Genomic DNA, 13,834 nt, shown 5'->3' with positions numbered 1-13,834 from the left:
TCAATGTCCAATATAACAGGGGCATGATTTGAGATAAGGATAGAACCTATTTCTGAGTTAGTCATGAATTGGAAAATGTGGTGAGTGAGGAAAATGTAGTCTATAAGGGAGTGTGATGCATGTACAGGAGAAAAAAATGAGAATTCTAGTGTATCAGGATGAGATATTCTCCAGGAATCTATGAGGTCTCTAGAGGAAGTAGCTTTATAAGGAGTAGTTTCTGTCCTGTAACTCCAGTTCTGTAGTAGGGGTATCTCTGTTATAGTCATAATCTAGTGAATAGTCCCGCCCATGTGCGTGGACCCCGGAGCAATCAAAAATAATCTCTTACAGTGTCAAAAAATGCAGAAATGCATAGACACTTAAGAGAGAATTTAAAGACAGATAATGCAGCCAAAAAGGCTACACTGTCCAGTACTTCAACTAGAAATTCCACCATAAAATCCACAAAACAGCAAAGCCTGTACAGATTTCCCTTGCTTAACAGCAAAAATCCCTCAGGAATGATAGAGAGAAGAACCTGGACAGACAAGCCCCATAGGCTGCCATTATGTGGCTTAAACAGGATACTGTGCCTTTAAGGAACCTTCCAGAACCTTCTCCCAGTATCCCAGAATGCATAGCAGGTCCAACTTAGTTTCAGTTCTTTTTGAAGGCGTAAGAAACGCCAGACCTGTAGCATTACGTACATGAATAACTCTCCACCGGGGAGGCGGGAGGGCGCTTATGACTATAACAGAGATACCCCTACTACAGAACTGGAGTTACAGGACAGAAACTACTCCTTCTGTAGTAGGGGATCTCTGTGTATAGTCATAATCTAGTGAATAGAATGGCAAGCCCACCCCCACACCAAGCGGCGGTGGAGAATACAAAATTACGCCACTATTGTGCGAACAGATTCCGCAGCAAAGCCTGCCCAACCTGAGCGTCTGCCCTGGCGTCAGTGTCCAGGCAGTAATGCTTAGCAAAGGTATGGACCGACTTCCAAGTGGCCGCCTTGCAGATCTCTGCAATGGGAACATTACGAAGCATAGCTGTCGTAGCAGCTTTGCCCCTGGTGGAATGAGCCTTAGGTTTGCCCCCTAAGGTCTTATTAGCTTTGTACTAACACAACTGTATGCAGGACACAATCCACCTCGAGATGGACTGTTTAGAGGTAGCAAGACCTGTCCTGACTGAGCCATAATTGATGAACAATTGGTCTGACCTACGAATATCTTTAGTCTTATCAAGATAAAACTTCAGCACCCTCCTCACATCCAGGGAATGTAAAGACCTTTCCGCTGGAGATGAAGGATGCTGAAAGAACGTAGGCAAAGTGATAGTCTGGTTGATATGAAAATCAGAAACAACCTTGGGAAGAAACTTAGGGTGAGTACGCATAACAACCTTAGGATTATGAAAGACAGTATAAGGTTCTTGGCAACACAATGCCTGAATCTCACTCACCCTGCGGGCCGATGTAATGGCCACGAGGAACGCCGCCTTCCAGGACAGGTGCTGCAACGAAGCCTTATGAATGGGTTCAAAAGGCTCCTTCATCAATCTCGACAGCACCACATTCAGGTCCCATGAAGGCGAAGGAAGCCTGATAGGAGGGAACACGTTCTTCAAGCCTTCCAAAAAATCTTTGATCACAGGGATCTGGAAAAAGGAAGTCTGTGAAGGGCCTTTCCTGTAGGCAGTCAAAGCAGCCAGATGAACCTTAATGGAATGGACATTAAGGCCCGACTGCGCCAGATGTAGCAGATATGGAAGGATGACATCTTCCTTGCATGTCGTAGGGTCATAGTTCTTAGACTTGCACCAGATGCAAAACCTCTTCCACTTGTAAGCATAAGAAGTCCTAGTGGAAGGTCGCTTAGCCTCCTTCAGTATGTCCATACAATCCTCTGGGAGATTCAGATGGCCATATTGCACTATTTCAGGAGCCATGCCGCCAAACTCAAAGATGAGAGGTTGGGGTGCACCATCCGCCCCCCGAACTTCGTGAGAAGGTCCGGCCTGCACGGCAGCTTCATGTGAGGAAGGAGAGATCGGTGAAGCAGGTCCGTGAACCACCACTGTCTGGGCCATTCTGGGGCAATCAGAATCATTCTCGCCCTGGATTGGGACAGCTTGATGAGAACCGCCGGAATCAGGGGAATTGGTGGAAAAGCGTACAGAAAGCTGTTCGACCAGTAGATCCATAACGCGTTCCCCAGCGTCCCCGGCTGGTAGTACCTGGAGGCGAAGCCTCGGCATTTGCTGTTTTCGGCGGTGGCGAACAGATCGACGTCTGGAGTTCCCCACCTTGCGAAGACTTCTCCTAGAACTTCGTCGTTTATGACCCATGCGTGGTTTTCCTGAATGAGTCTGCTCAGTTCGTCTGCCTGAACATTCTGCACACCTGGCAGATGGGTAGCCGCTATCGACAGTCCTCGAGCCAGAAGCCAGTGCCAGATCACCTGCGCCTCCTGCGACAGAGTGCGTGATCTCGAGCCCCCCTGCTTGTTGAGGTAATACATCGTTGTTGTATTTTCCGTCTGAACAAGCAGAGAGTTGGTCTGAAAGGACGGATGAAAAGCCTTCAGTGCCAAGTGAACAGCTCTGAGTTCCAGGAAGTTGATGTGGTACGTGGACTCCGTCTGAGACCACATCCCTTGAATCTGTAGGTCTCCGGAGTGCGCTCCCCAGCCTTGGAGAGACGCATCCGTCACGATGGTCTGTGTGGGAATGTCCTTGTGGAAGGGAACACCTCTGAGAAGATTCTACTTCGAGCACCACCACTTCAGAGACTGAAGAGCATGTAGAGACAGTCGTATCTTGTCGTCCCAAGATCCTCTCCCCTGGTCCCATTGATCCTCCAAGCACTCCTGCAGCGGTCTCATGTGCAGCCGCGCATGTGGCGTCAGGAAGATACACAAGGCCATCGATCCCAGCAGAGAAGACACCGTCCTCACTGTCGTGGATGGAGCGGACATGAGAGCCTGGGCCTCCCGAAGGAGTGATAAACGTCGCTCTTCCGAAGGAGACACGCTTGCTGACAGCGTATTGATGGAGGCTCCCAAGTACTGGATACACTGGACCGGAGTCGGGACAGACTTGGACATGTTGATGTGCAACCCCAGCTTGTTCAAGAGAACGCACGTCTTCTGGAAGTGCGCTTGAGCTTCCGAGAAGGAGGAGGCCTTGATCAACCAATCGTCCAGGTACGGGTAGACAAACACCTTGTTCTTCCTCAGGTGTGCCGCTACCACTGCCATGCATTTCGAGAACGTCCTGGGCGCAGACTTCAGCCCGAAGGGAAGCACCGTGTACTGATAGTGATGGGTGCCGACCTGAAAGCGCAGAAACTTTCTGTGATTGCATGCAACTGGCACATGGAAGTATGCATCCTGTAGATCTATGGCACACATCCAGTCTCCTCGTTGCAGCTGAGGATAGATCTGATGCAACGACAGCATGCGAAATGTTTCTCTGCGAATCCACTTGTTTGCCTGTCGCAAGTCCAGAATGGGCCTGAACTCGTTCTTGCGGACGAGAAAGAACCGAGAGTAAAGACCTCTTCCTCTTTGAGACAGAGGTACGTCCTCTATCGCCCTTTTCCTCAGCAGAATGTCTGCCTCCGCCTGGAGCTCTCGCAGTTGGTACTGTGAGCTGACCGGGGGGATCGATGGAGGAGGGCTGATGAACCGAAGACTGTATCCATTGCAAACAATATTCAGCACCCACTTGTCCTGAGTAATTTTTCTCCACTCGGCGAGAAAAAATTGAACGCTTCCCCCCACCGGAGCGGGTAACGGACGAGGGGGAAGTAACTGCTCAGCGTCAAGACCCGGCCGGGCCCTTGGACGCGGTAGAGGATTGCTGTCCACCTCTACCTCTCTGACGCTTCTGGAAGGGTCTTCTGTACTGTTGCTGCTGTTGCTGCTGCTGATGTTGTCCAGCAGACTGTCCCCTTCCACGACCCTGCGACCCGAACCGTCGTTGGAACTGGCGGTAGGGTTTCTTTTCCTTGGGCTTCTCCAAGCCCACTGCCGTCAGGGTCTCCGCCTCGGCCTTCATCCTGGCCATCTCGTCATCTGCGTGTTTTCCGAAGAGGGTATCTCCGGAAAACGGGAGATTCACCACACGTTGTTGCGCTTCCGGTTTAAGCGACGTCAACCTGAGCCAAGCATGGCGTCTCTGGTTAATCCCGTGGCAGTATCCGTGCGCTGACAGCAAGGAGATATCCACCGCGGCGCTGATGGCCTGGTTAGAGACCAGCATCCCCTCCTGGACGATCTCCATGAAGTCCTCCTTGCGGTCACGAGGAACAAGGTCCGCAAACTGCTCCATTGAGTCCCAAAGTGCACGGTCGTAACGCCCCAACAACGCAGAGTCACTGGCGGCCTTCATCGAAGAGGAGGACGTACCACACGCTTTCCGACCAGCAGAGTCGATCCAGCGGCTCTCTTTGTCCGGAGGCACCGTGGACGCAGGGGAGGTGGCATGAAGCTTCCGGGCCGCCGTCACAATCACCGAATCCGGTACCGGGTCCTTTCTCAAGAAGGCTGGGTCCGAGTCCGGAGCTCTGTACTTTTTGAGGAGCCTGGAAGGCGCAGACTTCACCACTGCCGGTGTCAGGAAGAGCTGTTCAGCCGGCTCGAGGAGCCCCGGCACCAGGGGCAGCAGGGGGCGAGACATGTGTTTTTTATGTAATGTCTCAAAGATCACAGAAGTCGAAGGTGTAGGCGCTTCAACCTTGATCCCCAACTTCGCCGCTCCACGCAGGAGAACCTCCTGGAATGTGCCGATATCGTCTATAGGGGACACCCTAGTCTCCGGCGAATCAGACAGTGTGGGCGAGTAAGAACGGGTCCCAGATGCAGAACGTGACCTGGACCTACGCCTCCTATGGTGATGCCTGGATCTCGATGAAGATCCACGTCCACTCCTAGATCTGTCCCTTCTCCCCGAGCGAGACCTCGATCTCTTGGGTCTCGGACGTTCCGTTGGCCTCCCTGGTTCAGACGCCCTAGGCTTCCTAGGAGTCTTCTTCGGTGGCGTCGGATACTTTGGCATCGACACCGCCCTCGGCGGAACCGGGGGTGGGGGAGTAACCGGACGCGGGGCCTGCGGAGCCGGCAACGGAGGAGGGGTCGGACCCTTCGGAGGCGGACCCTTCGGTAAAGGAGGCAGCGAAGGAGGCGCAGAAGGCTTCTTCGGGGTATATACCTCGGAATACACCGTTCCCGGCGAGCCATCATCCTGTTCGGACTGTGGGGAGCCCCCCACAGTCCTGGGCCTGTCCTTACGACCTCCAGACGCCGAAGATCGGTGCCCAGACGACGACCGTGGATCCTTAGACGTCGAGCGGCCCTTCGGCGTCGACCGTTTCTCACTCTTCGACGTCGAACGGTGTCTACGTCTCGACGTCGACCCCGACCAGATGGATGAACCACGAAACCTCGACGACGGGCGATGGTGCCTCGACGGCGACCTCGACCTCTTCGCACGTCTCGACGTCGACCTCTTGGATCGCCTCGACGTCGATCTCTTTGAACGTCTCGACGTCGATCTCTTTGAAGGTTTCAACGTCGACGTCTTCGGCGCCGGAGACTTCTTCTGTCTCGACAGCGGCCTTGACGACGACGATCCCCTCGACGACGATGTCCTTGACGGCGAACGGCGGTGTCGCCTCGACGGCAAGCGCCGACGCCGGGCCCTCCGATGTCGACCACTCAACGCCGACAGCGACGACGAGGAGATCGACACCGGCTTCGACGGCGGCCGGAACACGTCCCTCGACGTCGACGGGCGACGTTTTCTCAACCCAGAGCTCTGGGGAGACCGGGAACTGGCCGTGGACCTTCCTCTCGACGTCGTGGTCATCGCAATTGACCCAGACGGAGATCTTGGGCGCGGGCTGGACTTCCTGCCCCTGGGGAGCCCCCCAGAGGCCTCAGCATGGGCAGAAGGAGCCCCTCCTGACCCACCTCGTGCCTTCAATCTTCTTTCTTCAAGTCCCTGAAGTCTGATTTTACTCCTGTCCTTCAGGGTCCTTCCAGAGAAGCCTCTACAGATCACACAGTCCTCAGGGATGTGGGAAGAGGGAAGGCAGAGGATACAGACCTCATGGGGGTCTGACTTGGCCTTCTTCCTGGAGCACTCCGGGCATTTGTCAAATAATGCTGGCATTATGGACAATAAAAGAGTGCAGAAACTCAAGAAGAAAGTCACCAAAGTACTTTAAAAGCACCAAAAATCGAATTTAGTGTAAAAACACCAACAAAACCCTTGAAAAGAGAGAGCTCAATGCTCCAGGGTCCTGCTTGCAGGAGCCGGAAAAAAGAACTGAAACTAAGTTGGACCTGCTATGCATTCTGGGATACTGGGAGAAGGTTCTGGAAGATTCCTTAAAGGCACAGTATTCTGTTTAAGCCACATAATGGCAGCCTATGGGGCTTGTCTGTCCAGGTTCTTCTCTCTATCATTCCTGAGCGATTTTTGCTGTTAAGCAAGGGAAATCTGTACAGGCTTTGCTGTTTTGTGGATTTTATGGTGGAATTTCTAGTTGAAGTACTGGACAGTGTAGCCTTTTTGGCTGCATTATCTGTCTTTAAATTCTCTCTTAAGTGTCTATGCATTTCTGCATTTTTTGACACTGTAAGAGATTATTTTTGATTGCTCCGGGGTCCACGCACATGGGCGGGACTATTCACTAGATTATGACTTTACACAGAGATCCCCTACTACAGAAATGGATTTTTGCAATCTATTGGGAACATATCTGGTTTGAGATTTGCAATCTAAAAAGGGGTCCATAAGTTGATTGCAGTCACCGCACACAAACAAGTTATCAGTCGCACGTGATGAGAGAAGCATGGAAAAGTCTACACCATTGGAGCCATAAACATTGCAAAGAGAAAGTTTTTTATTATTGACAGTAACATATAAAAACAACTATCTACCATTAGTATCATGAAAATCGGTTTGTAACTGAATAGTCAACGACTTGTGAAACACAATGATAACACCATTTTTGTTGTTCACTGCCGGAGAGCAAAAGGTTTCTCCCACCCACTGTTTACGCAGTGAAGACAAATCTTTTAAAGTGAGGTGAGTGTTTTGCAACATTGCAACTTGACATTTCAGTCTCGTAAGTGAGATAAAACACATTTTTTAACAGTATTGCGTATACCTATGACATTCCAAGAGATAACGCAAAGACCATTCATCTTTGGAAATTACATAAGAGTAGGCGGAAAACTAGAGAGAAAACATTGAAGGGTAGGAGCAAAGGAAAGAGGATAAAAAGAGGTTGGGAAGATATAGAGTAAAGAAAAGTACAAGAGGTAAAAATTGAGCCATGTGACCACCACAGAAATAGAAACAGGAACAATTTGAAAGAACAATAGCAAGTCAAAAACTGAGTGAAAAAGAGAGAAAGGTGCAAAATGTGGCAAACGATGAATAGGTTGCCTAATAGAAAGGGAAAAAAGGAGTGAGAAAAGAGGCAACGAAGAAAGGGAAGGCAGAAGAGAAGGGGAGAAGAAAGAGGAGATAAATAGAGGAAAGAAGACGAGACATAGAGGACAATTGACCATAAAACATTAATGTGAGAGGGGGGCAGCAAAGAACAAGACAAACGCTCGAGAAAGAGACAAGAATAAAAAAAAAGAGGTCACCATACAATAATGATAACAAAAATCGAAGTAACCATTTAGGACATTCGAGAAGGAAGAGCAGCGGAATGGGTTGCACATTACAAACATCAGGATAACACGAATGAGAAGGTTGTACAACAAAACTGCAAAGGGGAGACCTGTAAAACAAGGGAGAGGAAGAACAAAGAAATCATTACAGCTTACAGACAAAATTTGGAGGTGAAATTTATCAATACAAAAGAGTAAACATTAACAAAACAACAAGGGTTTGCTCACTTCCAGAAGGTCTCCTTTGTGAGTGTGAATGTACTTTCAAATGTCGGCAGGATCTTCAAAACTAAAAGTTCTTTCTTTATAAGTTACTTTAAAAAACCAGGGATGGTTAGGCCATTGCTTGCATTCATTGATCTCAGTGCAGGTTGGAGTACTAAGAATTCTTTCCGATGGGCAGCAGTTGGTTTAGAGACATCTTGAGTAAAGAAAACGTTATGTCCAGACCAGAGAATGAGTCATAAGGTCTGAGTATAAGATGAAATAAACAATTCTGCCTTTAGGTTTAGAATTAGAAGATGTATTCTTTGTTCCAAGACGATGGGCTCTTTGGATGTTGATATCCATGTGTTTTGGGAGACCAACAATGTGAAGGACTTGAGTTTTCAGGAAGTGAATGATGTCAGACCCTTCATAACCTTCCGGAATACCACCAATGCGCAGGTTATTGTGCCAAATATTCTGTGGTCTTTTTAAGTTGACTGACTTCTTTAGTAAGGCTATCAACTTTGGCGACAACATCCTGAACTTCACTAACTTTTTGTTCTACCTCAGTAAGTCTGAGATCAAGGCTAGACCATTTATCATCCAACCTCTGAAGGGTAGCAGCAGTATCAGTCATGAAAGGACGAATGAGGCGCAATTCCTACATAAAATCCTCAAGTGTGATAGGAAGCGGTGATTTCGACGGGAGAAGGTGGATCCTTCTTGATGCACTTACCAGAAGTTGCAGCTGGCTCTTTACAACCTCTGGTAGCATTAAATTTGGTTGAATGTGGGGAATCCATGTTGAAAAAAATGTCACAGGAAAGTTGCAACAAAGAACTAAAATGCAGGTGGAAAAAGAACCAATTGTTGGTAACGTCGAAGAGAAGTAGCAAAGAGAAAGTTTAGTGCAAAACAGCACCCTGTTTTACCAAAGGATGAAAAAAAAGGAAATCCCTCAATGCAGTGACAGAAGGCGTGGGAAAGAAGAGCCCAGAAGGAGGTAATTAAATTGTTAGTTAAGCAGGCCAATAGAACATGTGAATTGCGCCAACAGAGTACGCTGTCTAAAGAAGATGCTCACATCCTTTATTCCAGTGCATAGTTGGTGCTTAAACCAGTGTTGCTATGTGCATTGCTGAGGTGACTGAAGTAAGGCACATCAGAGGTGATTTGACAAATTCACCAACCCAGCATGACGAGCACAGGAAAAAAACAACAGGTCTCTCTACAGCATTAGAGGAAAACAGCAGCTGAAAGGGCAAAGCATGAAACAGCATTGCAGTGAGGGAAAAAGAAAAAAAAATGCTGCGTGCCGTTAGTCAGGAGAAACAAAATTAGTCCAGAAAATGCTCAAAAGATCACATTTTAATTTGAGAACTTGCCCATTGATGCCCGAATACTTGCGACGACAGAATCCGCTGTTTCTGTGCAGAAACACTGCCACAAAAATACTTTTTAATCACTAAAATTACAATCTTAATCTCCAAGGCCGTGTCTAACAAAAAATACTTTTTTGTTTGGCATGGCTGGAGATTAGGATTTTAATGTTATTAATTGATTTGCCCAGAATCACAGGATGTTGAGCCAATGAGGCCGGTAGGGCCTGATACTAGCTCAAACCTGGCTGGTTTCTTTCAGGTACACCAGGTTGTTCGGATCTCTGCATTGATGGCTCCACATTTCATCGTGTAATGTATTCTGCAGCAGGGTTCATGGCCCATGAACTCTGCTGCAGGACAAAATGTGTGTTGAGCCATCGGATCCTGGGATCATGGCTGTAATGCTGGCCAGAGCAAACACAGCTGAGGTGCTGACTTTGGAGTGGGTGCTGTGTGTGCAAGTCCGACGTGTGCACTGTAGTAATGGCGGCGTTAGCTAAAGAGCAGACCTGACGACCTTGGAAGCACCAAAGTTGGCAGCTCAGCTCTTCCATGATACACACACACAAACAAAATAATACATACTCACTCACAATAAGTGGGCAGGTCAGGCATTCATCTGACATTCACGTTGCAGTCTGCCAACAAAAAAGTAGTGACGCACACACTACAGCCGTGTGCTTGAGGCAGCGCAAATGTGGTAACACTCAAACCTAGTTGTCAGGTTTCCCCCATCCAAAACCAACATTATAAACCACCCACTTTATCCAGGAGTCTGGACCCATACATCACAGGGTGTCCTCAAACATCCAGCCATCTGCTGTATGGTCTCACGTCTCAGATAGCACCTCACGCTAACTCCTGGCTGGCTGGCAAGAACACCCTGCGTCTCAGCCAATCCAGATGCTGCTCTAGCAGTAGCACTTGGATAGGCTTGAGCAGTAGTGCGCATGTTCTGTTTAGGGCCCAAAGATTTTGGCGACCAGCCCAAATATGCGCACTAGGCAGCTGATTAGAAGAGCGGCATGGAACAACCGTCGGTCTTCTAATGAGCAGCCTAGTGCGCATGTTCAAGCTGATCGCAACATTTTTAAGCCCTTAAAGGGAACATGCACACTCTTGCTGTGCGCTCCACCGGCCACCTGATACATTCTGCACTTGCACTGAACTCCGTCCTGCTGCGGCTGCCCGCCCCCTTCTGAGCCGACTACCTTCTGTGAGTGAGTGAGACTGAGAGAGTGATGGCAGCAACGGCACGCACGCTTGAAACTCGACTCAGGCCTAAAATTAACTAGTGGGGCAACGCCCAAGCACCCTAAAGGACGCACCGCTGCTGGTGGCAACTTTGACTTGTCTTAAGGTAGCACAGAGGGTTATATTGCCTGCTGAAAAAACATGTGTACCATGCAGGTCCCAAAGTGGGTTACTGCTTTTGTCAGAGAAATCCTTTTAATACTTGCAATTTATAGATTAAAATCCTAATATTGAACAGTGATCTATTAACTGTCATCAAAGTACTGTATGGAATAAGTGATAGAGTTATGATTTTTTTCTCCAGTCTTTCATTATTCATATGCTATAAAAAGGGTTCTTTTGGGTAGAAATACATTTTCATTAGTAAAGAGAATAGCCAACCATTGTGATAAGTTGTAAATGCTTAGTTTGTGCTTCTCCAGTCCAAGCACCATTAAACGATACTTCCTACCAGTATGGGTGGCATGTGACTCCTACACCTGTAGTCCTCTGTCTTATGCAACATTTCCGATACCCTGAATTAGGCACACATGATAAACTGTCTCTGTTTAATGTGTGTGTGATGTAAAGTGCTCTGACAGCCTACACTGTATGAGTGGGCAATAAAACAAATGAAATGCATGAGAGAGATAGTGGTCATGGAGACTCAAGGGACACTGTTAAAGGGTGGTAGTGAGGGAATCCGTGGCAGAGGAGGTCATTGAGGACACCAAAAAACATGGTCCCACCGGGCGTCACCAGCACTAACGAAATTTAGAAATACATTATTATGCTCTCTTTTTTTAGGTGTTCTGTAGTAGCAGCTGTCAATTCTCTAATTACTTCCTAATTTCTTACTTTTTTGGCAATTAGTATAAATGTTGGGAGGTCTTTATTTTATAATACTTATTTATAAAGTAAATGTGTTGCTATTTTTTCTTTTGTTAAAATTCTTGTTATTTGTTATGTGGACCTCTGCTGGAGTTCCTCATCATAATAAAAAGTTTGTTCCTCGTATGAAATGCAATACATATTAATGGTGTTAGACAAATCAGAGTATGTTTTAGAGCTGTAAAGTAACAGTTCCTAATCATGGTTAAACATGTTGTCACTTTCGAAGTCACTTACGGTCTTCCAGAAGTTTATGTTTGTCCTGGGCACCCGAACTTTCAGTGACATCCTTACTACACAAACCCGGGTACCTTCATCTGCAGCATTAAGTGATTTGTTTGGAGAGTGCACTTTTATTGTGGTGGTCAAATATGATTTAATGCACAGACAGGGCTCTGCTATGCTTAATTCAATGTGTGCGACCCATTTTGCATTCGGTCACATTTTAATCGCCTCTTACTCCCACAGCTAGGTCTGAGCTGCACATGACATACCTAAACGTATTAAAACCAACAATTATGCTCACAAATATTTGCCGAGATACCTCACTGTCTGCTGGCGCGTTGCAGGTGATTGATAGCTTTGGTTGTGTGGGAACAGTTTTTCCTCTCAGACTTTCCCACTAATTTGCATTGCAGGTTCTATATCTACAGAGATCTCTAGTAATCCAGCATCACTCACTGAGTGTGAGAGATCCCTCCTGAGCTGACAGAAGATAGCAGCAGGCAGCAGTGAGACCTGACACCACCCCTCACTGAGTGTGTGAGGTCCCTCCTGAGCTGACAGAATAGAGAAGCAGGTAGCGGTGAGACCTGACTCCGAGTAATCAGACATAAGGTGAGCAGAAAGTAAGTTGACTGGGGCGGCTTCTCCTCAAGAGCGGTGGAGTATTGTCCACCCACTGCGAGTGCAGCAGGTGCACACAAATAAGTAAAATGGCATGTCGATGCCATTTTACTTATAAGCCACAGTGTGAGTTCAGGAGGGGGGGCTTAATCATGAGATTGCAGGATTACAGCTGCCCCTGCAGTGAGCATGTTGGGTTGGCCAGCTGCTTTGCTATGGCCAGCCCGACATGCGAACTGTAGACCAAGTAACCCATGGATGTGAAACAGCTGGGAGATTGCTGGCACAGGCATCAAGCACTGTATGAAAGGATGACCAAGATTAGTTGTTAAAGTCCCCCAGATTTCCTGCTCAAGGACGCTGATCGGGGAGAGAATCGCCTGGGGGTGTAATATCTATGGTGAGTTTGGCACCATCATGCCCCACCATGTTTTTATAGTTCTAGCTGGATATTCAAAGGTATATTCTCATTACAACTTTATGATGTTTGAATAAACAAAAAAGCAGATTTCTCTGCTTTAATTTTCTGCTGAATGTTTGTTTGAGAAATCAACAGCGCAGGAGAAATGTATTTGCAACAAATGTTTTGAGAGCAACTTACATTGCAAATCCTTTTTATATGTGGAAAGAATGTCCTGCATGGCATGTATAGGGAACTTGTAGACACGTAAACCTACAAGAGGTATTCCTCCATCATAAGTGGTCCCATCAACTAACTAAAATACCCTCCCTGATATTTCCATCATGGTACCTGAAGAGGTTAAGACTGGTCTTTTTCGGAAGATCTCCACCTTGCAGCCCTTTAACGACTTAGTGAATTGCTCAGATTCTGACCACCAACACGCCTAACACTATCTACATGGATCATGCAACCCCCTCAAACATCCTTGTCCGACATCACCACACAGTCCTACAGGATACTTCTCCCTATGTGATTATGAGCTGATTGGCACTGTGGCAACAGCACACTAGTGTGTTCTCCTCTCTTCTGACATGTCAGTATCCAGAACGCATCCAGAACGCCTCTGCTCGCCTGATCCTCAACATCCCTCGCCACAGCCAAATCAAAACCCACCTGAGATGGCTTCCCATCAACAAGAGGATAATCTTCAACTCCTCACCCATGCACATAAGGCACGCCACAACACCGGACCTCAACAGCCGACTCAGCCTCCACACCCCCACCTGCCAGCTCTGCTCCACTGACCTCGCCCTCGCCACTGTCCCCCGCATCCGAAGAGTGACCGCCTGCGTCAGATCTTTCTCCCACCTCGCCCCCAAGACATGGAACACCCTCCCCATCGTCCTGCGGCAGACCGAATACCTTCTAACCTTCAGGAGACTTCTCAAGACCTGGGCATTCGAACAATAGGAGCCTCTCCCCCCCAGCGACTTGAGATCCCCACGGGTATGTAGTGCACTTTATAAATGCTATGATAACACTCATCCATTGTACTGCGGTTCCAGTAACGTGAATTAGTACTACCCTCTTGTAACATGACAGTGCCCTCCTGCAACGCACTGATTCCAGTAAGGTGCATTAGTACTGCCCTCTTCTAACCTATCTGTGCACTCCTGCATTACAAGTCTCAT

General features: G+C 47.9%; 1 protein-coding gene across 2 annotated transcripts in view; it reads left to right on the top strand.

Moving 5' to 3' along the window:
- LOC144817787 (uncharacterized) overlaps positions 1–13,834 on the top strand; it is a 47,814-nt gene that overhangs the window by 16,685 nt on the left and 17,295 nt on the right. The window contains exon 1 of one of the 2 annotated variants that reach the window (XM_078674602.1): positions 12,100–12,232. The exons of the other annotated variant lie outside the window; for it this stretch is intronic. The gene's annotated coding sequence lies outside the window, so the exon portion shown is untranslated. Of the gene's footprint in view, positions 1–12,099; positions 12,233–13,834 lie in introns of those variants that run through there. 2 annotated transcript variants of the gene reach the window in all.

This window comes from Lissotriton helveticus, chromosome 2_1 (assembly GCF_964261635.1).
Source record: "Lissotriton helveticus chromosome 2_1, aLisHel1.1, whole genome shotgun sequence".
Lineage (NCBI taxonomy): Eukaryota > Metazoa > Chordata > Amphibia > Caudata > Salamandridae > Lissotriton > Lissotriton helveticus.
Note: the sequence above shows the minus strand (reverse complement) of the source record. Positions and strands in the feature narration are given on the sequence as shown.